A 22,493-nucleotide genomic window follows, 5' to 3' on the forward strand; every position below is an offset into this window, starting at 1 on the left:
TGGATTCCACCTTGTTGAAGCATTGCCTTTTGAAGAAAACAAGAAAACGCCTACAAGAAACGGGAAAAAGGATCAGCCATGATTGACTGGCGGAGCAGGTCAAATGGCCTAATTTTGCTCCTATATCTTATGGTCTTAAGGTCTACAACGAATCACAGGAATGTACTGTACATGTGACATATATGTACTTTGGTAATAAATTTACTTTGAACTTTAAATTTTTACTTTTTCACCCATCAAAAAATGAATAACAATGGAGTTAAAGTAATATCAGACTTGTACTTGTTAATGTTCTGTGTGAATCACACTGTCTCTGATTTTAGCTTGCTCTTCCAAGCAGACAATAAATGCATACCTGCTGTTTAATTATGTAAATTGAGATGTGATGCTGACATCAGGGCCTGACCTCTATTGATTTCAGCCTGAGTGAGAGAACCATTATGGGTTTATCACCATGTGAGCTTCAGACCAAAATGGCTTAAAAGCAGGAGAGGTGTTTCATAGATTCATGGAGTTATGTAGCACAAACAGGCCATTCAGCCCAGCTGAACCATGCTCACTAAGATGGCTATCTAAGGCAATCCATTCACCTGTGTTTGTCCCATAGCTTGGTTTCAAGTGTTTACTTTCCTTTGAGAGGGTAGAGAAACAAAGTGAGTGTAAAATTGCTGTTAATTGACTGCACTAACTTGTATCTTGAAACATATATAACCATATAACCATATAACAATCACAGCACGGAAACAGGCCATTCCGGCCCTCCTAGTCCGTGCCGAACTCTTAATCTCACCTAGTCCCACCTACCCGCACTCAGCCCATAACCCTCCACTCCTTTCCTATCCATATACCTATCCAATTTTACCTTAAATGACACAACTGATCTGGCCTCTACTACTTCTACAGGAAGCTCATTCCACACAGCTATCACTCTCTGAGTAAAGAAATACCCCCTCGTGTTTCCCTTAAACTTTTGCCCCCTAACTCTCAAATCATGTCCTCTCGTTTGAATCTCCCCTACTCTCAATGGAAACAGCCTATTCACGTCAACTCTATCTATCCCTCTCAACATTTTAAATACCTCGATCAAATCCCCCCTCAACCTTCTACGCTCCAATGAATAGAGACCTAACTTGTTCAACCTTTCTCTGTAACTTAAGTGCTGAAACCCTGGTAACATCCTAGTAAATCGTCTCTGCACTCTCTCTAATTTATTGATATCTTTCCTATAATTCGGTGACCAGAACTGTACACATGATTGAACAATGGGCAGGACTAGGAATTCAGTATTCTTGGGTGCAGACTTTCCAGGTAAAAGAGTGTGGGATGGAATAAGAGAGCATGTGATATTGCACTGTTAGTGATATATTACAGTATTTTGGTATGGAGGGAGGATTTCCAAGAAGGTTTCTCAAATGATACCATGTGGGTAGAGATGGAAACTAAAAATAGTGTTCTCACTGTGCAGTGGATGTATTACAGCTCCCCCAACTGTCAACAAGAGATAGAAAACAAGTATGTAGGTAAATATCAAGGAGCTGCAATGAAAATAGGGTTATTGTTACCCAAATTTTAACTTGATTGCCTTACTGCTAAAGTCTCAGAGTGGTTGGAATTACTGAGGTGTGTCCAGGAAAGCTGTGTGATGCTGTATGCAGACTGGCAAACAAGGGAGGACACACTACTAGACTTTATCTTAGGGAATGTAACTGGCAAAATGGACGAAGTGCCAGTGGAGGATCATTTTGGAGTTGGTGACCATAATTTTCTATATTTTAAACTCATTACAGTAAATTGCAAGGGAAACCCCAGTAATAAAATTCTTGAACTGGGGAAGGCCAATTTCACTAACACAAGGAAGGACCTCTCCAAGGTGGATTGGGACCATCTGCATGCAAGTAATTCTACATCTGCACTGTAGACAGCTATCGGTATTCACAAGTTACTTCAGTTGAAGAAAATTGTTGGCCTGGAGTGACCTAGTCAGAGTCCTGTTGAATATCTCTGGCAAGACCTCAAGCTTGTTGTCTACCACCATTCCCCAACTAACCTGCCTTAACTTGAGCAATTTTCCAAGAAGGAATGGGCAAATCTTGCTCCATCATGTTGTGCAAAGTAAAAGAGACTTTTCCAAAGAAAAACTACAGGCTGTATTCGCTGCGAGAAGTGGTTCAACTTAGTTCTGAGCAAAGGGGAGTAAATACTTTTAAAATGCTGACATTTCAGTTTTTGAATTTTTAGGTTTTCATGCTTTACAATTTTTCCTGTTTTTGGACTCTATTGTGAAAAGAGGAACATGTGATTCACAAATACAAATTCTCAGTTAAATTGATGAAAATCCCTGGTTGTAATACTCATTTACATAAACAAAAGGCTGGGGGCTGAATACTTTATCAAAGCACTTTATGTTATGCTTATCTTCATTTGTCAGTGCATTGAATTTAAAAGTCTGGAAGTCATGTTGCATCAGTATATAACTTTGTTTCAGCTGCACTTGGAGTATTGTGTCCACTTCTGGTTGCCCTATTACAGAAAGGATGTGAAGGATTTAGAAGGTTGCTGCCTGCATTAGAAAATATGAGCTATAAGGAGAGGTTAGAGAAATTTAAATTGCTTTCTTTGGTGCATCGGAGGATGAAGGGGGACTTGATAGAAGTTTATAAAATTATGAGGGGCAGTATGGACCATTAGAACACATTTTCCCTGGGGTAGGAATGTCAAATACTAGAGCATTTATGGTGAGAAAGAAGTAGTTTAAAGAAGATGTGCAGGGCAAATTGGTTTTTCCAAAGAGAGTGGTTGGTACCTGGAACCCACTGCCGGGAATCGTGGCATTTAATAATGTTTTACATAGGCAAATGAGTATGTGGGAAATGGAGGGATGTGGATCACGTGCAGTTTAATTTGACATTGTGGTTGACACAGATATCACCGGCTGAAGGGCCCATTCCTGTGCTTTACTGTTCTTTGTTCTGGATGGACATTGACCTACAAATACATAGATAGCAACATAGTAAGGTGATTAGTTTGGAAGACATATTGCTGGCCTTTATTTGTTGGGGTGGTAAATACAGAAGTAGGGATGATGTATTCAAACTTTACAAGACCTTGGTCAGATCTCAGTTGGTGTAATGCTCGTAGTTCTGGTGACCAAGTTATAAGAAGGATGTGATAGTGCTGGAGAGAGTACAGAATATAATTACTGGAACATTTCCTGGGTTGGAGCAACTCAGTTATGATGAGATTGTGGAAACTAGGTTTCTTCTTCCGGATGTGGATCAATTTTGGAGAGAACATTACTGGGGTGTTTAAAATTATGAGGATTATATGTAGGCCAAACTATAGGAAACCTTTAGGATGACATGGTAGCATAGCAGTAATTGCAATGCTATTACAGCATCCGAGATCAGCAATTGGGGTTCCATCTGTTCTTCCTGTGATTGCATGGGTTTCCTCCAGGTTTCCAATTTTCTTCCACATTCCAAAGATTAGTAATTAATAAGGTAAATTATGGGTATGCTGTGTTGGGACTTGAAGATAACATTGCCTTAAAAAAGCAGCATCAATCATCAAAGATCCTCAGCACTCAGGCATGCTATTTTCTCGCTGCTGCCAGCAGGTAGAAGGCACAAGTACCTCAGGGCTTGCACCACTGGGTTCAAGAACAATTCCTACCCCTCAACCATCAGGCTCTTCAACACAAGGGGATAACTACACTCATTCTACTTCTGGTGTTCCCACAACTAATGGTCTCACTTTAAAGACTCACTTGTTATTTCATGCTCATTATTTATTGCTGGTTATTTATATTTACATTTGCGCAGTTCTTTGTCCATTGATTCTGTCTAGAGTTACTGTTCTATAGACTTGTTAAGTATACCAGCAGATAAAAGAATCTCAGAGCTGTATGTGGTGACATGTATGTTGTTATGAGATACTCCCAACCCTGCAGGTTCCAGGATTTAGATACTCTAACTCCCCGGATTAAGGATAGCTGGTGCGGTCTCTTTAACAGTTCAAAATGGTCCCGCTAATTGATAATCATGTTTTGGATGCCAAGGATTGAGTATTTAAGGGACACTTGAACTGAGGTTTGGTGCTCAATCATAAGCCTTACTAGTGATTTTGTCTAGCGTTCGTTTTGTGCTCAGTTCTCGATCCAGTTTGATACTGTGTCTCGATCCTTGCTTCAGATACTCCAGCATTTGGGTCCAAGCCATCCTTGTTAAGGACTCTCGTCACATATGTACTCTGATAATAAATTTTACTTTGACTTTATTTTTGACTTGGACAATTGCGAACTGCCCCCAGCACATATTCGTACTGTGTTGGTTGTTGACACAGCTGACACATTTCATTGTTCCAGTGTTTCAATGTACATGTGACAAACAAAGCTAATCTTTTAAAATCTAATCATTTCAGTTATATCAGAAATAGCTAAAACTAAACGACTTGAATATAGGGTTGGGGGAAAGATTTAGAGGGGATATGATTCTTCAGCTTGAGTGTGGAAAGTACCTGGAATGTAATGCCTTAGAGAATGGTTAAATCTGAGCTGCTGACTGCCCTATGAAGTGTCTAGATATGTGCTTGAATCACTTATGCATAGAAGGCTGTGGACAGAGTGCTGGGAGATGGAAGTAATACAGAAGGGTGCCAAGTGTTCAACATGGATAAAGTGTGCTTCAGGTCTGTGATCTACAGCTGCATTCAAACTGCGGTTCTTCACAGTGGTGGCTTCCCGCTCTTGGAGCTTGCTGAGTGGCCTAGCGTTTTTGATATCTCCAAAAGTGGCCTGGAAGATGTGCGCCTTCGAGGTGCAGCCCAGTGGCCCCATGGATGACCCAATTCCTGTGCTGTCACTGGAGATTGAAACATCGAGACAGCAGGATATGATGCTGTTGAAATAAGCAACATTGCAGACTGTAACATCAAAACAGATAGCTGTTGGTCTCCTCTTTCACCGTGGCAGACCAATACCTCTCTCTCCCTCATTAGTGAGAGCGAGAGCCTGTGGCATATTAAACTGTTGGGATGATCATGGTCTCTTTGAGGGCTTTGCTATTCCTTGCATGCCAAGTGGTGAGGGTGGGGGGGGGGGGGAAGGGATCTGATGCTTAGCTGCTGTTTGTGCATGGGAGGAGGGAGGGGGAGATTTGTGGTTCTCGTGCTTTCCTGTTATTCATTCTTTGGTCATTTTCTTCTGTTTCATGGATGTCTGCGGAGAGTAAGAATTTCAGGCGGTGTACTGTATACATTCTCTGATACTAAATAGAACCATTGAACCATTGAGTCTGCATGTTTGTATACTGTATGTCTCGATGATTTCTATGATATTGGCAGATGTTGAACCCTACAGATTTTTTAGCTCTGCAATTACTGTCTGTAATTGGATTGATTGTGTAATAAGTGACCCACAATCACGACGAACACTAACCACAAGTACAGTTCAACCTTTTCCATGATCGCTTTACATATAAATATAATGTGAATGATAATGAATGTAGAAATTAAGATGAGCTTAGATTAAATGATAACCAATTGAACAGTTTTATTCCACATAAGGGAAGACATTTAAGATCTCTTGTAAAGCTGATACAGTGCTCACTATGTGCAGTTAGCCTATGTTCATTTCAAGCAGGGAATTGCATCTGGAGCTTGTGCTCTGACTTCTCAACATGATGGGTATGATTAGTCATCACTAAACACACCTTGTTAGCTCGTGTTGATCTTCTGGACACCACTAGCTGGAAATAGTTGTTGATAATCAGAGCCACACTTGAATTCCTTAAAAGATGTGTATCTAATGCTGGAAGATGTAGGCATTTTTGGTGAAGTGTTTGGTGACTACAGATAGATATTAATCTAGAAGTAGATGTGAATGAAGTGATGAGGAATAGACCCGATTTGTCAACAAAACAAAAAACTTTCTGAAGTGACCAGAATACCACAACAAAGTTTGACAATTAAAGTCAGAAGAGGAATTTTCATCTGTATTTTATCCTCCTACTGACACACTTTCACACAACCACATGGATCACAGACCCCAACCACTTCTTAATACAATAAGTACCAAAAAATCACCAAGCAACAATCTCCACGAACCAGGCCCAGATGACATTGATATTCCATGTTACATTATAGTACACTTTGCTCTAATGTAAACACCCATAGTCATGTATGAGCTTTTGTAAATGATGTTCTATAGAATGGTGCCAAGCTAATGGGTGTTACACTATAGGCAACAAAATAACTTGCCTGTTTCCTATAGGCATGCTGTACAGTTGCAGTCAATTGCAGCAAGCTGGCAGACAGCAGACTACATCAATGCATTATTCTGTAGGAGCAAATTCAGAAGAACGTTAAGCTTCTTTGGCATAAACCGTGAACACGAGAAATGCTGAAAGCACAAAAAAATGGAAAAATAGTTCTCACTGATTCCCCGTTCTTACATCAGCAAGATATAGAACAAATCTTCTGCTAATCTCTCTGCTCACCATCACCATGCTCTTGTGGTTTGTTCATTTGGATGACGAAGAACTCCCTGGTAGCTTGAGGAATGTACATGATGCTGACCCATAAAGAAATAAAAGTCTGTCTTTGGAGAAAGTGACAAAAATACTTAATTTGTGAAATATGGGATCAGTTCCCTTCTAGGAGACCTCAGTCAGTCCGGATTGGAGGCAACATCTACAACACCATCACACTGAGCACAGGGGCTCCCCAGGGCTGGGTGCTCAGTCCACTGCTGTTCACTCTGCTGACCCACGACTGTGCTGCAACACACAGCTCAAACCACATCATCAAGTTCGCCGATGACACGACCATGGTGGGTCTCATCAGCAAGAATGATGAGTCAGCTTACAGAGAGGAGGTGCAGCGGCTAACGGACTGGTGCAGAGCCAACAACCTGTCTCTTAATGTGAACAAAAGAGATAGTTGTTGACTTCAGCAGGGCATGGAGTGACCACTCCCCGCTGAACATCGACGGCTCCTCGGTAGACATCGTTAAGAGCACCAAATTCCTTGGTGTTCACCTGGCGGAGAATCTCTCCTGGTCCCTCAACACGAGTTCCAGAGCAAAGAAAGCCCAGCAGCATCTCTACTTTCTGCAAAGGCTGAGGAAAGTCCATCTCCCACACCCCATCCTCATCCCATTCTACAGGGGTTGCATTGAGAGCATCCTGAGCAGTTGCATCATTGCCTGGTTCAGAAATTGCACCATCTCGGATTGCAAGACCCTGCAGCGGATAGTGAGGTCAGCTGAGAAGATCATCGTGGTCTCTCTTTCCGCCATTATGGACATTTACACCACACACTGCATCCGCAAACAAACAACATTATGAAGGACCCCACGCACCCCTCATACAAACTCTTCTCCCTCCTGCCGTCTGGGAAAAGGCACCGAAGCATTCAGGCTCTCACGACCAGACTATGTAACAGTTTCGTCCCCCAAGCTATCAGACTCCTCAATACCCAGAGCCTGGACTGACACCTTACTGCCCTGTTGTCCTGTTTATTACTTATTGTAATGCCTGCACTGTTTTGTGCACTTTATGCAGTCCTGGGTAGGTCTGTAGTCATGTAGTTTTTTTTTCTGTGTTGTTTTTTACATAGTTCAGTCTAGTTTTTGTACTGTGTCATGTAACACCATGGTCCTGAAAAACATTGTCTCGTTTTTACTATGTACTGTACCAGCAGTTATGGTTGAAATGACAATAAAAAGTGACTTGACTTGACTTGACTTTTTAACTCAAATGTGAAATACTGACCTGCTGGAATTATCGATAACCCATGTGGTACTTTGAGAAAGGTGAGGGTAGAAGCGGAGGCCTGCAGTGTCTTTGACTGCAAAAGGTCACGGCATCAAGCAATGGGATTGGTTGCAGGTTTAATTTTGAAACTGACAACTAATACTTGATATATTCTCCTATGAGAAAATGTAGCTTTCCCATCTTTTGCTTCTTGGAGAGGTGCAAATATTGTGGCTTTGGTATTCATTAACACAATTCCAAAATAAGCTGTTGAAGATTAGCCTTGGCTGGAGTAAAGGAATTTTGCACGTAGCTCAGGAAGTATGAGAGAAGTTGACGACGGATGTAACAAGTGGACTTTTCTTTGACTTAGGATTTTATTTCCAGACAAAGGTTCTCCAAATAATGCAACAAATAAAATTTATCTGCTGTACGATTTTTATCCTTACTGATCAGAAAAATCTGGTTTGTATTTATCCGTAGAAGAATCATTCTTTCCAGTAAATCTCCCTAAAACTGTGCAGTGTAAAGGGACTGCTCACTTTGTCCTCTCTGAGATCTCTGACCTCCCAAGTCCTCAATGTAACCTCACATAGATGCTGGAGTGCTGTGTCCATTGAGATTCGTGTCACCGTGACCTCTTTTCCCAAACTCAGGACCTTTCCAGCCTTCTGCTGCAGATTGCTGCCACATCCAAGATTTTGCTGCTCACTGCCATATGTTGTGACACAATCCGGACTCCATACTCAAGGTGCAACATTCTTTTCATTCAGTCCACATCAGCCGGCGGAGCTGCACGGGCATTTCCCTGCATTACAAACTTCCCTAGAGTGTACACATTCAGAAGCTATACTCAAGACCAGATAGTAATTTCTTTGGAACCTCCATTAGTGCCTGGATATTACTGAAGTTTCTGTGATGTTCGTGCACAAATCCATGTCAGTCTATCATGTCCCCATGATCTCTTTAGGTCACTGTCCTGTCATTACAGCATCCATTCAAATTTCCAAAGTTCAAAGTATATATATGTCACCATATGCAACTCCAAGATTCATTTTCTTGTGCGCATGCACAGTAGATACAAAAAACATCATTGAATCAATGAAAAAAATGCACACCAGATGCACAAGCAACCAATTTGCAAAAGACAACAAACAATGCAAATATAAAATGAATAATAATAATAATAATAATAATAATAATAATAATAATAATAATAATAATAATAATAATAATAATAATAATAATAAATTTTGAAAATATGAGATGAAGAGTCCTTAAAAGTGAGTCCATTGCTTGTGGGAACAGCTCAGTGTTGGGATGAGTGAAGTTATCTCCCCTGGTTCAAGAGTCTGATGGTTGAGGGGTAATGACTTTTCCTAAGCCTGATGGCAACAGCAAGAAGAGAGCATGGCATAGACCATCAGGGGGGTCCTTGATGATAGATGCTGCTTTCCTGCCACACTACTCCTTGTAGATGGGCTCACTGGTGGGGAGGCTTTACCCATGAATGACTCTTCTGTATCCATTGCATTTTGTTGGCATTTCTATTCAAGGGCATTAGTGTTTGCATACTAGGCCATGATGCAACCAGTCAGTGTGCTCTCCACCGCACATCTATTAAAGTTTGTCAAAGTTTTAGATAACGTACCAAATCTTTGCAAACTTCTAACAAAGTAGAGGTGTTGCTATGCTTTCTTTGTAATGGCACTTACATGCTGGACCCAGGACAGAATCTCTATAACAATAATGCCAAGCAATGTAAAGTTGCTGATTCTCTCTGCTTCTGGCTCATAGACCTCCTGTTTCCTCCTCCTGTAGTCAATAATCAGCTCCTTGGTCTTGCTGACATTGAGGGAGTGGTTGTAGTTGTAGCAACGTTCAGCCAGATTATCAATCTCCCTCCTATATGCTGATTTGTTACCACCTTTGATTCAGCCAATGACAGTGGTGTCATCAGCAAATTTACATATGACGTTGGAGCTGTGCTTAGGCTCGGGATTATAAATCTAAAGTGAGTAGAGCAGGGGGCTGAGAATACAGTCTTGTGGGGTACCTGTGATGATTGTGATTGTGGAGGAGCTGTTGTTTCCAATCCAAGCTGATTGTGGTCTGCAGAGAGGAAATCAAGGATTATTCAATAATAACTTTACTAAATGTTAGAGTGCCAATAGTACTTCTGTTCTTAATTATTCTTTTTTTTAAGGTGACTAATGTCAAGTAAATGTAGTAAAGCAAATTCAAGACTCATGACTTGGGCCAAGGCACTCTACAGATATTATTACACATCAGCTTTCTAACTTTTGCTTTCCTACACTGGTGATCTGTTTTTCCTTTCTCACCCTATGAGCAAGAAAGAGCATTGATGGAGATACATATAAATGAAGAATATATATACCCATTACTAATGTAATATAAAAAAGCACTAAACCTGAAAGTATTTATGTGCTTGATAGCAAGCCCTTTACCTCATTATCATTGAGCAACAAGAAGTCATCTGGTCATTTCAAAGCATTGAAACCTAGATTGAATTTTAAGTCAAACCATACATCCATGTGGCTTAGCAAGCATTATTGGGCCTGATCATCGTAGAGCTGGTCCATGGCTCAATATGGCCACCTGCACCCAATTGTTACAGAAGAGACTGGCAAACTTACACTCTGTACCTGATTTCTGTGGCTATCTCACTGTTCATAAATTTTTGTGTCTCTTAAAACAACCTACTTTATATTAGGTCAAGTTGAGAACCTATGCTTGAAAATCTTATAAAGTGGTATAAATAAAAGATATTGATCAAAAGGACATAAAGAGGTGCAGTACATTAATCAGAAAATCCAAGAGTTTTCAACCCTACTTAAAACATATCCTAACTTTGAAGTTATTCATTATATTCAAGTATTTTACAGTCACTGCCAAAGTAACAAAGTAAGAGCACTTAAGCCATGATACTAGAAATTCAATTGCATAGTGCATGCATTTTATGAATTGAATTAATGCTTAAAATCGATTGCAAAATTCAATTGCAATTTCCTGGTGCACTGTGGCATATATTGCGACTTTGAATCATAGCCTTCAGTGCATTTGGTACACCATAGTTGTATGTGGTGCAAAGCGCGCAGGAGTGATACCCATTGTATACTCCAGCCCTATTGATATCACTGCAACAACAGAGGAGCATGAGTTGTAACTATAAACCAATATGGACGTCAGTCTGGAAAGTAGACTTCAATGAAATGAATCAGGCCCAATTAAGTTCTCCTTAAAGTAAAAGAATACATTTACTTTTTTTGGGGAGAATTTCAATATAGAAGACTATAATAGATTGATTTCTGATGCAACATTGGATCAGAATTCTCTGCATTTTGAAGGTAAGGTTTTCTTTATCTTGGATGGCCATTAGGGGTTCTTCTGTACTCTTTAATTTTCTCCTCTTGTATTATATTCTATCTGGTGCTCTGTACGGTTAAGAACTACTGCTTTAAGCATATTAAATTGTTGTTTTTTTTCCTGAAGTTGTATATTGGTTATGTATGTAATTGCATTAAAGGGACCATAACATTGTTACTGGCACACACAATGCTTCTTGAGCCACAGAAATCATTACCCCACAGCTTAGAGAAAACTGAGCATGGATGCTACCTAGATTTTTTCAATGTACGTTATAATGTGAGGTACACTTCCTAAGTCACAATATCTACTTCAGATTCCTTATTGAGGAATGCAAACCATAGCTGCGCAACTGACTGGGTGGCCAAGATACTGTATATAACATATTCATTTTTTGTTGATGTGGTAACAGTCCATAATTTTCTGTTTTTGTCATAACCCCTTCATACTTCAATATCAATCATTCATTATTTGTATTTGCTATAGTAAGATTAATTCCATGCATATGTCATCTATGTAACTGTGTACTAAGTACATTGTAATATTTCACTATAATACAATTGATTATTGGTTGAATAATTAGCTAAAGTAACTTAATTGATTGCAAAATAAAGATTTAGTCGGCAGAACCAATATATTACTGCTATTTTTGAAATTAAGTAGACATATAATTTGTTCTCCTTGTAATTCAAAAACAAAGCAACTAATTTCCAAACAGTTATCTTTTTTTGGAATGATTATGTATTTTCCTACATGATGAATACATTGTGTAGCTTCTTGCCAAGAAGGCCTTCATTATAATGTTCACTTTCTAGACGTACTAAAAAAAAGAAATAATTATGCAAATGCAGTATTCCAGATTAATAAAACCACATTACTGAGCACCTTTGTTTCTGTCCTTCAATTAGTTTTCTGCTTTGAATTCAATTTCATTTGCGCATTAAACTACTGACTTGATGTATGGACTCATGAATCTAAGCCTGTTGCCAGGAATTTAAAAAATCAAAAACGTGCATCAAGCAGTGGAAATCAGTTGAAACGAATTAGTTCCACCTTTGACTAGAACACTTGAACAGCATTGGAATTCTCTGATGATTCATCCTTGTTAATTATATGATCATTTATTTCAAGGAGATGGACACTGTTTCAGATGTAGTAGTACAGAGTAATCTGACGTATTTTAAGATGAAAGAAAGCAGAATAATCCTTGAGCAATACAGTCATGGGTGAATTATATGGCATTTTTACCCATACATAATAAAATTAAATATATTGCACAAGTCATATGCACTTTAATTTAAAAATATAGAAATATTTTATATAACACACTTGCAGGTTGCATAGAAGACGTGTTGGATTTATTTTCGCAAAATTAAAGCATCTGTAGGTGAAAAAGGTTGCTCAGCAAGCAATCTGCATAATTTCTAGGAAACCCTACTAAAAAAAAGCCATCCATGCTGACTAAAGAAAGACTTGTATTATTAGAGCATGTTTCATCTCCATTACAGGATGTGCTATGGAGTTTTCCACCATGAAGTACTTTTGAGCTTGGGTGGTTGTGATTTGGTTGGAAACAACTTCATTCAAAGGGTGTGATCGTGTAAAACAGGGAATGGATTTTCCTTTACTGGTGAATTGAATAGGATATAGCAGCCCAAAATGTTTTAAATTTCCAATTGCTGTCTCATTAAAGAGAGATTAGATGCAATTGTACCTTGAATAGTTTAATTAAGAATTAAAGAAATTGAAATAAAGCTGACCCCAAAGAACAGTTTAAAGCCAAGCTAAGCTTAAACCCTTACTGTAGGTGTTCTGCAAATTCAGTGACATTGACACATGTTGGATTCAGTTCTGCTTCAATTATGCATATATTGAAACACAGTTGATGCAGTTAATCCTACTTTCCTATATCCAAATATATAAAAGGCATTCCTCTGGATTGACAAACAGTTCAGAAAACATAACGAAACTCAGCTGCAAAATTACATATGCTCCAATTTGTTTACTATTCATTCAAAACGAGGCTGATCTTTAGACAATTAGTTCGCCCATCCCAAAACATTGTAGTTTGATGGTACTTATGTCATCCCTAATAGTGAATAATTCACCTTCACTCAATGCACAATTTTTTGGAAACCTGATTTCAGTGCTTTGCGAAATTATGTTGCATAATCAAAAAAAAGTGTAACATTGATTATCCAAAAAAGTAGTACAGATCATATCATGACCTTATTTCCAGACAGTGAAGAGATCTGAATATTTTCTGCTAAAAGTCAATGCTTACTTATAGAAATTATAAAAGCAGGAGATCTATACAACACTGGAAAATTATTATGCAAATACATCTGGTGAAGGAAACATAATGATCTATCTGTAATAAAAAATGAAAAGAATATGTTACTGTTCATTAATTTTCAAATCTAGAAAACAATGTAATGAGAATGCAAGATTGGACCCAAGGTGACTTACAGACAGTTTGGGTTATATCTATTAATAAATCGAAAAACAAATATAATGTTTGTGAAGATAAGCAGATGATCTATTAATCTTGAAGTCTGAATTTTTTACTTTCAAATACATTAAAACGAAACTCCATTTTATAGTTTGTTTGTAGTATGATTGGAAGATTTGATTGCACAATATTATAAACAATTTATTGTTAATTACAAGCACAAAATTTGCAGTAACATGCTTGCAGATCCTCATGAATCATGCAGCACTCCTAGAGATTTATAACATACATATAAGTGGGATGAATTAGCAGGATTTAATAACAGAGGCACAAATCATGCAGAATTCAAGGAGGTTTAATTGATATACTGCAAAGTGACGAGCATGAATCACTCAGCTACTGAGAGTAATGTAACATATGGTCAGTACAATATGCTGCATTTTAAAACGATTCATATACTTAGTATATTGATGCTTGAAATATTTTACACCAACTTGGCACATGGTTAAAGCAAATTTGTGTATATGCACTTGTCTGCATAATTTTTGTCCTCATCTAATGACATGGATTGGAAATGATCCTGATGATTGGAGGTGATGACTTTTAATGTTTTTCAGTAGGCATGCCGGCTTATGTACTGTACATAGTAATACTTATTATGAAAGTGATGAAAGAAGAGCCTCATATTCCATTTTCATAGTCTCCAACCTGACAGCATCAACTTCAATTTGTCTAACTCCCAGTAACCATTACCTTTTCTTCTGCTTCACCTCCTGCTTTGTTTTTCCTTATTCCTCGGTCTACTTCACCATTCCTCTTTCTTTTTCCCCACCCGCATGGCCTGTCCATCACCCATTCCTTCCACCCCCTTGTTTCCCACCTCCTTCCATTTATACCATGATCCACTATATCTCCTATCAGATTCTATCTTCTTCAGACCTTTGCATCTTTCACCCGTTACCTCTCAGCTTGTCACATCATTCCCAATTCCCCCCTCCCCCACTGACCTACCTTCCCCTTCTCATCTGGAATCAGTGGCTGCTCCCCCCACCTTTAATACTGGTTTTTGCTTTCTTTATTTCCACTCTCGATAAAGGTTTTCATCCTGAAGACTTGATCGTTCACTTTCTTCCATAGATGCTGCCTGACCTACTGAGTTCCTACAGTATTTAGTGTGTATTGCTCACAATCATGTTAATACTTGAAAATAGTAATGCTGTACATTGTAAAGTATACAGTGGGAGTATCTCCTGCCAAACTATCTACTGTAACCTGTGAATCTCCTACAAGTCGACATGGGGTTCATTCCAAAAATGATCATGCGGCGAGTTGTTCTTTGCCTTATCTGAAATCTGTAAGAACTGATATATAACCCCAGTGATTTACAACTCTTATTGGATTTTCAACAAACTTGATAAATTGCTTCATCGCATCTGCCTCATTTTTTCTTCCTGAAATGCATACTGAAAATCGTTGATGTGATTACCTGAATGTCTGTAAACATAATGTCCCTAACTCTTAATTTATCATGCCAGTGTTTTAAAACTTTTTTAGTAAGATCTTTAGTAAACTTGGTAAGTTTCATTAGATTGTTTAAAAGATATGAGGTAATTATGATCTTGTAAAGTTCATTAAGCATTAGAAAACTTAACTCCCCCGTCGTTAAAGGGATCAATTAGGTTAACAGTTTTGCAGGGACCGATTTGTTATCGGCTATTTGCTCCACTGTATGTCCCAAACATTCATGTTTGTCCATGTATCTGTGGATATCTGAGACTGGCTTGTCTCTTCATTTTGTTCCCATTAGGTTTGGTGCCCTTCAATGAATAGGTCACCAAATCTTATGATTATAAAGAGAATAGCTTAATTTTTATTTTACTTCTAAATGCTTTTAATTGTATCTTAGTGCTTTAATGGTTTAATTTCATTCATGACAATCTGTTACCTCCACCAATCTTAATGAACCTGGGATTGAGAACACTGTCAGGATCAAACATGAAACTGGTGTTGTCAACAGTTCACAGAAGGGATGAAGTTGACAATCAGTAAACTGGCTTTCTTAATATTTGATTATGGCAAATACTACAGAAGTTATCTGTTCATCCAGTTCTGGAGTTTCAAATTACATTCTGTTAATATATTTTACACTGGATGTGTGTGTGTGGGGGGCGGGGGTAGAGGAGCAGAATCATGAAGTGATAGTCAAGTAAAACCAACTGTCAACAGTGACATGAAACATTATTTTTAGGTGGATGAGAAAATGGTAGAAACTATAGTAAAATGGGAGAACAGTAGGCTACGCAGTCTTTTCAGCCTGTTCCATCTTTCAAACCAATCATGTGTGATCATTTGTGTCAACATTATATTGTCACTCTTGTTATATAGCCCTTGATGACTTTGTGTTCTAAAAAGTATCTATCACATTCTTAGTATATTTATGGATTTTGCCTCCATGGCCTTCACTAGAAGGGAATTCCACAAGTTCATTACCCTCCAAATGAAGGTTTATACCATTTCCTGATACTTTGATCACTGCTTCACTAGCTGGGAGAATTTTGTGGATTCCTTATTGTACAGCCCTAGTTGATTCAATTTCTCCTCATGCAACTGTCCTACCATCCTAGGAATTAGTCAAATGAACGTTTGTTCAATCCTTCCACAGTAAAGAAATCCCAAACTGCACACAATATTCCAGGTCTGAATATTCTCACTGAAGCCTGTGTAATTTTATTAAGGCATCCTTGTTTCAATACTCAAAATCCTCTTGCCTTGAATGTCAGTATATCAAAAATTCTTGCTTCACCTGCATGTTGTTTTCAGTGATTGGTTTATAAGGACAGTCAAATCCTTTGGCATGTCAATACTTTCCAATCTATCACATTTAAATGAAATCCTACTATGTCATTTGTCTTGCCAAGATAGATAACTTCACATTTATCCACATTATACTTGTATTATATTAACTCCATGAACTCAACTCTGTCTAAATGGCTCCTTTGCATTTTCCTCTCAACTCACAATTTCACCCACTTTATATAGTAGGCAAATTTACATTTTGTTTCCTCGTCCAAATCATTTGTGTATGTATATCTGTGGATAGCTGGGCCCAACCCTGATCCTTTGAGCAGCCCACTGCATGTTATCCCAATATAATCCTTATCTTCTTCCTCTCCGTTTCCTATCTACCAGCAAGTGTTCATTTCATGTTCGTAATTTACTTCTAATTTCATGTGCTTTAACTTTCTACTCTAATGAGCTGTGTGGGAATTGATCAAAGGACTTCAGAATCTCCAAATACATCACGTCTATTGGTCCTCCATTATCGTATCAACCAGTAAGATCCTCATTAAACTACTACAGAGCTATTATTTCTGTTTTCCTTTTCATAAATCCACGTTGACTTTGTTGTGTTGATGTTTTCTGTTCTGTAGTTATTTTAATAGGCTCTTGCATTTTTCTTACTATTGATGATAAACTAACTAATCCATTGTTTCCATTTTCCTCCTGTCTGAATTTTTAAGTAGTAGGGTTACATTCACCATTTTCCAAACCACAGGAAATCCTTAGGATTTTCAAAGATGACTGCCAATCCATTATTGAAATGGCCACCTCTTTTAATTCTTTGGATGCATTTTATTAGGTCCCAGGGACCTATCAGCTTTCAGTCCCAATAGTTGTTCTAACCAATATTTTACTAATATGTATTTCGTTTAATTTCTCCTTTCCATTGGACTTTCTGTTCCCCAACAATTCTTGGAAGTTGCTTCCACACCTTTTCATAAAAACTGAACAAAGCTATATACTTAATTGCTCTGCAATTACTTTCTTTCCCTGTATGACAATGGAGAGGTAGTTGGAAAGGCTGCCAGTGTATTGGAAAGGTTAAGTTGGGATTTGGTAGCTCAGGGTATCACTGATAGCTTTGAACAGGTTTTTGTTTTGATATCATGGCAGGGTACAACCCCGATTGGAGGAACTAAAACAAAGTTTCAGGTAGGATCATCTGTAGGATATATTGCATACAATACTTTTAATTTAATTGTTTGCAGATTATGAATAGATAGCTAAGAGGTTTTAGAAGCAATAAAGTTAGGATGTGCCAAAGGCTAGAAATGAGACAAAATATGAATTATTTGTGTATGTTTATAAGGAGATATTATATAGTAATTTGTGCACAAGGACTGTGGGTAAGGAACACAAAGACAAAGCATCAAGTTGTTGATAACTCAGCTGATACTATCGAATGTTCAACATATTACCAAGAAGCTAGAAACTTTTGCACCTAGTGAAAAACATGATCCTTGTGGTCCCATAAGATTTCCAGATTTGTTTTGGGTTCTCACGTGTATACAAACTTGTGCATTGCCATCAAGTTACATGTTTTCCATGTTTCAATGTTTATTTAACTTGTCAGATTGGTAGTTTAAATAAAAAGATAGTAAATAATTCAACTTGGTTAGACATTGAAATGAGGTCGGATCCAGTTAACTTTAGTAATGCTACAAATATCAAATGCTGTTGTCATGTATATTACCAGGATCACAAAACAAAGATCTAATATCTATCTATATTGAAAATGAAATTAAAACTAAAGTCAATGAAGTCAAAGTCATTTCTACAAATAAATTTCACAAATTATCCATTCTCTGCATGCTGTTGTGGTCTGTTTGGAAGCTTCATGAAACAAGACCTACATGTATTAATGGATGTGGAATTATAACAAATGTGCCTTGCTGCACTACAAATTATTCTGAATATACATGTCAGCCATGGATAGTAGAATATTAACATTGTGGAAAATTAATCTGCTTCAGATATTGGAAATTAGAATGAGTCCACATGTCATAGATTGAAAATATTGGAATCTATTGGCTAAATGAATGTCACATAATACTGAATATTGAAGACATGGTTACACTCAGGAGATCAGGCTTCAATTGTCTGAATGCTCAGTTCAAAAAGGAGTAAAGATTGAAGTAAAAACATCAAAGATATGAAAAGACAATATTGCACGGAATTGGAAAAAGTAGTTTACTAACAGCTGGGTAAGTATTTTAAGTAATTTAAATCTCTCCTAATATTCTTGAGAATAACTATGTGAACAACATCAGTGTTATATGAATGATATGATAAAGTAAGGGAAAGGTAATGATACCTTAAAAATACTTCATTACTTGACAATGTGCAAGCCTTAAAACGACACTTTAATTGTTCATAGCTAAAATATTCAATATGATTTCTGCACTAAAAATATATTTCTGGCATTTATTCATAGATTTACTGATTGATCAGATGTAGGAGAATTTGATTCAGCTTCATTTACTTATCACATTTACATATAGTGAAATGTGTTTAGGATGGTAGTGAATATTGGTAGCTCGGGTTGAGGCATTTGATGTTGCAGTGTTCACAATGCTTGGTAATTAGCTTGCAAACGTTCAATCACCAGTTGAGGGGATATCTTCAGTGAACCATTGCTGATGTTTTTCTCTGGGAATGCTTGCATTTATATATTGGCCCCCCGTTCGCTTGCCTTGGTCCTAAAATACATTGTTTGCACATCACAACCTTAGACTATTTTGGGAGGGGGCATCCAGCAAGTGTTTCTACATATTCTAAGTGCTGTCCTAACATGTCATCAATGTTCACCAGAACAATAGAAACAAAACAAACACCTTTCTTCTCTCCCATCCACTCATGCACCCATTCAGACACACAGACAGTCTTCCAACCCCAGCACAGGCCGGACCTCCAGCCTCCTTTGAATATCTTGACATTGGGAGGAACTATTTCCAGGGCAGAATTATATGCTGACATCATATTTTCATGAATTGCATTTTTTTGTGCAAGGTCAGTTGCATCATGAGGTATCATTCAACATTTGTAACAATCATACGAATTGAGGATAACGCTCACCACATGATTCCTGACATGGCCCTAGAGCTTGACCGTGGGATCACAAATCTGACTACAAAAGGTGCATACTGTACATTTTCTCAATAGTCAACTGCCTCTCTTTCCTGCTCACTGTTTTCCCCAAATTCCATAGAAGATTCCATAAGACCATAAGGTATAGGAACAAATTTTTCCAGTCTTCAGGAATTTCAGAATTTAGTGACTCTTAGATGATCATTCTTTGTGCCTCCACAATCTCTTTAGCTACCTCATTCAGAATTCTGGGGTGTGCACCATCTGGTCCATGTGATTTACCTACCTTCAGACATTTTGGATTCCCAAGCACAATTTCTCTAACTATGGTAACTTCACACACTTCATTCCCCTGACACCTGGACCTTCCACCATATTGCTAGCATCTTCCACAGCAAAGACTGATGCAAAATGCTTATTCATTTTATCCACCATTTCCTTGTCCCCCATTACTACCTCTCCAGTATCGTTTTCTAATGTTCCGATATCCACTCACGCCTCTCCATAACACTTCATGTTTCTGAAGAAACTTTTGGTATCACCTTTAACATCTTTGGCTAGTTTAATTTTATATTCCATCCTTATCTTCTTAATGACTTTTTTAGTTGCCTTCTGGTGGTTTTTAAAAACTTTCTAATCCTCTATCTTTCCACTATTTTTTTCTCTATTTTTTTTCTGTATTTTCTCTATAAAAGCCTTCTCTTTGGCTTTTATTTTGGCTTTGACTTCTCTTGCTAGTCACGGTTGTGTCATTTTTGCCTTTGGAATACTTCTTCCTTTTTGGGATGTACAAACGTATATATCCTATACCTTCTGAATTGCTTCCAGAAATTCCAGCCACTGTTGCTCTGCCATCATCCCTGCCAGTGTTCTTTTCTAATCAATTCTAACCAACTCCTCTCCTACGCCTCTGTAATTTCCTTTACTCCACTGTAATACTGATACATCTGCCTTCAGCTTCTCCTTCTCAAATTTCAGGATGAATTTGATCATATTATGATCACTTCCCTGAAGGGTTCTTTTAGCATAAGTTCTCTAATCAAATCTGGTTTATTGCACAACACCCAATCCAGAATAGCTGATCCCCAAGTGGGCATAACCACGAGCTGCCCTAAAAATCCATCTTGTATGCACTCTGGAAATTTTCCCTGCTGGAATCTAGCATCATTCTGATTTTCCCAATCTACCTGCATATTGAAATCCCTCATGACTGTTATAACATTGCCCTTTTGGCATGCATTTTCTGTCACTCCTTGTAATTTCTAGACCTCATCCTTACTACTGTTTGGTGGTCTTTGATTGGGGGATTTGAACAACTTGAAAGAAATGGTTTTGTTTGTATTCAAAGGGATTGCAGAGAAATCCTGAATGATCTGTATTTTTGTGAATTAAACTTACCATTTTCCCTATCAATTGGTACATATTTTAGACTTAATTAACTTTGCTGCAAAAATAATTCCATATATGATAACAGTTACTATGCATGACAGAGGTAGCTTTCTTCAGTTGCTGAAATTTTATTTTGGTCTTTGATACTGGAAACACATATAAAATTATTTTATCTTTATGTACGTGTATCCATAAATATATTTATATTTGTAGTATGTTTCTGGAAATTTTAGAGATCAATTTTAAGGTAGGGTTCTTAATTGTATTTTAAAATTAATTAAAATATCAATTATATTTTAACATTAATTTCATAAAACAGATTAGTGGATATAAACAAGTAATGTTGAGTGTGATATTGTATTCTTTTACTTTGGATTGGCAATGAATGCTCCAAGGATTAATTTTTAAAAATCCTCATCTTCAGCTCCAGCAGGACAAAGTTCACTTTGAGTGGAAGGAGTGAACAACAAAATGATGAAACTATTCTGGCAGCCTCCTATGGATATGAACAGTTCCCCTCTAGTGTACCAGCTGGAAAGGATAGATACATCTTTATTTAGTCACCTTGATGCTGAGAGAGGAACACGGTTGCCTGGTCATGGTAACTTCAAACTTCCTGGTTCAATCCTGACTGTCAACATGTACTTGTAATTATTTTGTCATGTTAACAACAGTGCTATTTTTCATAACAATTGATATTACTTATATATTTGATAATACTACTTTTTTGCTAGGTATTTCCCAGAATTGATTAAAATGAATCTACTTTTGATGTCAGGAACTGCATTCATGCACAAGATATAAGGTATCTCATAATACTGTGAATTCCTATGGCAGAATCCCTATGACAGACAAAAAAAAAACCTTTTTACGTTTTGTACCTTTTAGAATTTAAAGAGAATTTCCTTTGTTGCTTTTTAAAGCATGATCTCAAAACGCATCATCAGACACTGACATTACCTACCTCACATATCGGTCTCAAATTTGCTGTTGAAGAACTTGTGTAATATTCATGATGCACAAAACCTAAAAGGTTCAGGAAATAACAGAGTAAATGAGGTTTGCAATTACTTGCATTATACATGATATCTAAGCACTTTTACTGTTACTTCCACCAACCCTGATGATTTTATTTTGTCTTCCTGACCCCATTGTAATCCATTTTTATCACAGTTTTCTGGATTTATTTTCATTTTGTGTTGCAGCAGTTTAGAATGAAAAATAATGTTATGGCTGATAATTGTTATGGCTTTTGGTTAATTCTCATCCTGGGAGTTAAAAAGCGCAACACTGTCTGTTTTACAGCATCTTTAAAGTGAAAGAGCACAAGATGCTTCACTTACTCATTTTCAAATAAAACTTGACACTGAGGCACATTAGGATAGATAATCAGAAGCTTATTCAAAGAGATAAATTTAAAGAATTATCTGAAGTTATTTGGAAAAGCTGAGAGAAGAAATTTCAGGACTAGAGCAGTTTATTTCAAAATGGACCTTTACAACTGTCTCAACTAGCAGCCTGGAATGGTAGCATATTCCAGAGTTATCACAACATTATTACAGCTTGGGGCTTTTCAGAGCTTTGAG

The sequence above is a fragment of the Hemitrygon akajei genome, chromosome 7 (assembly GCF_048418815.1).
Source record: "Hemitrygon akajei chromosome 7, sHemAka1.3, whole genome shotgun sequence".
Taxonomy (NCBI): domain Eukaryota; kingdom Metazoa; phylum Chordata; class Chondrichthyes; order Myliobatiformes; family Dasyatidae; genus Hemitrygon; species Hemitrygon akajei.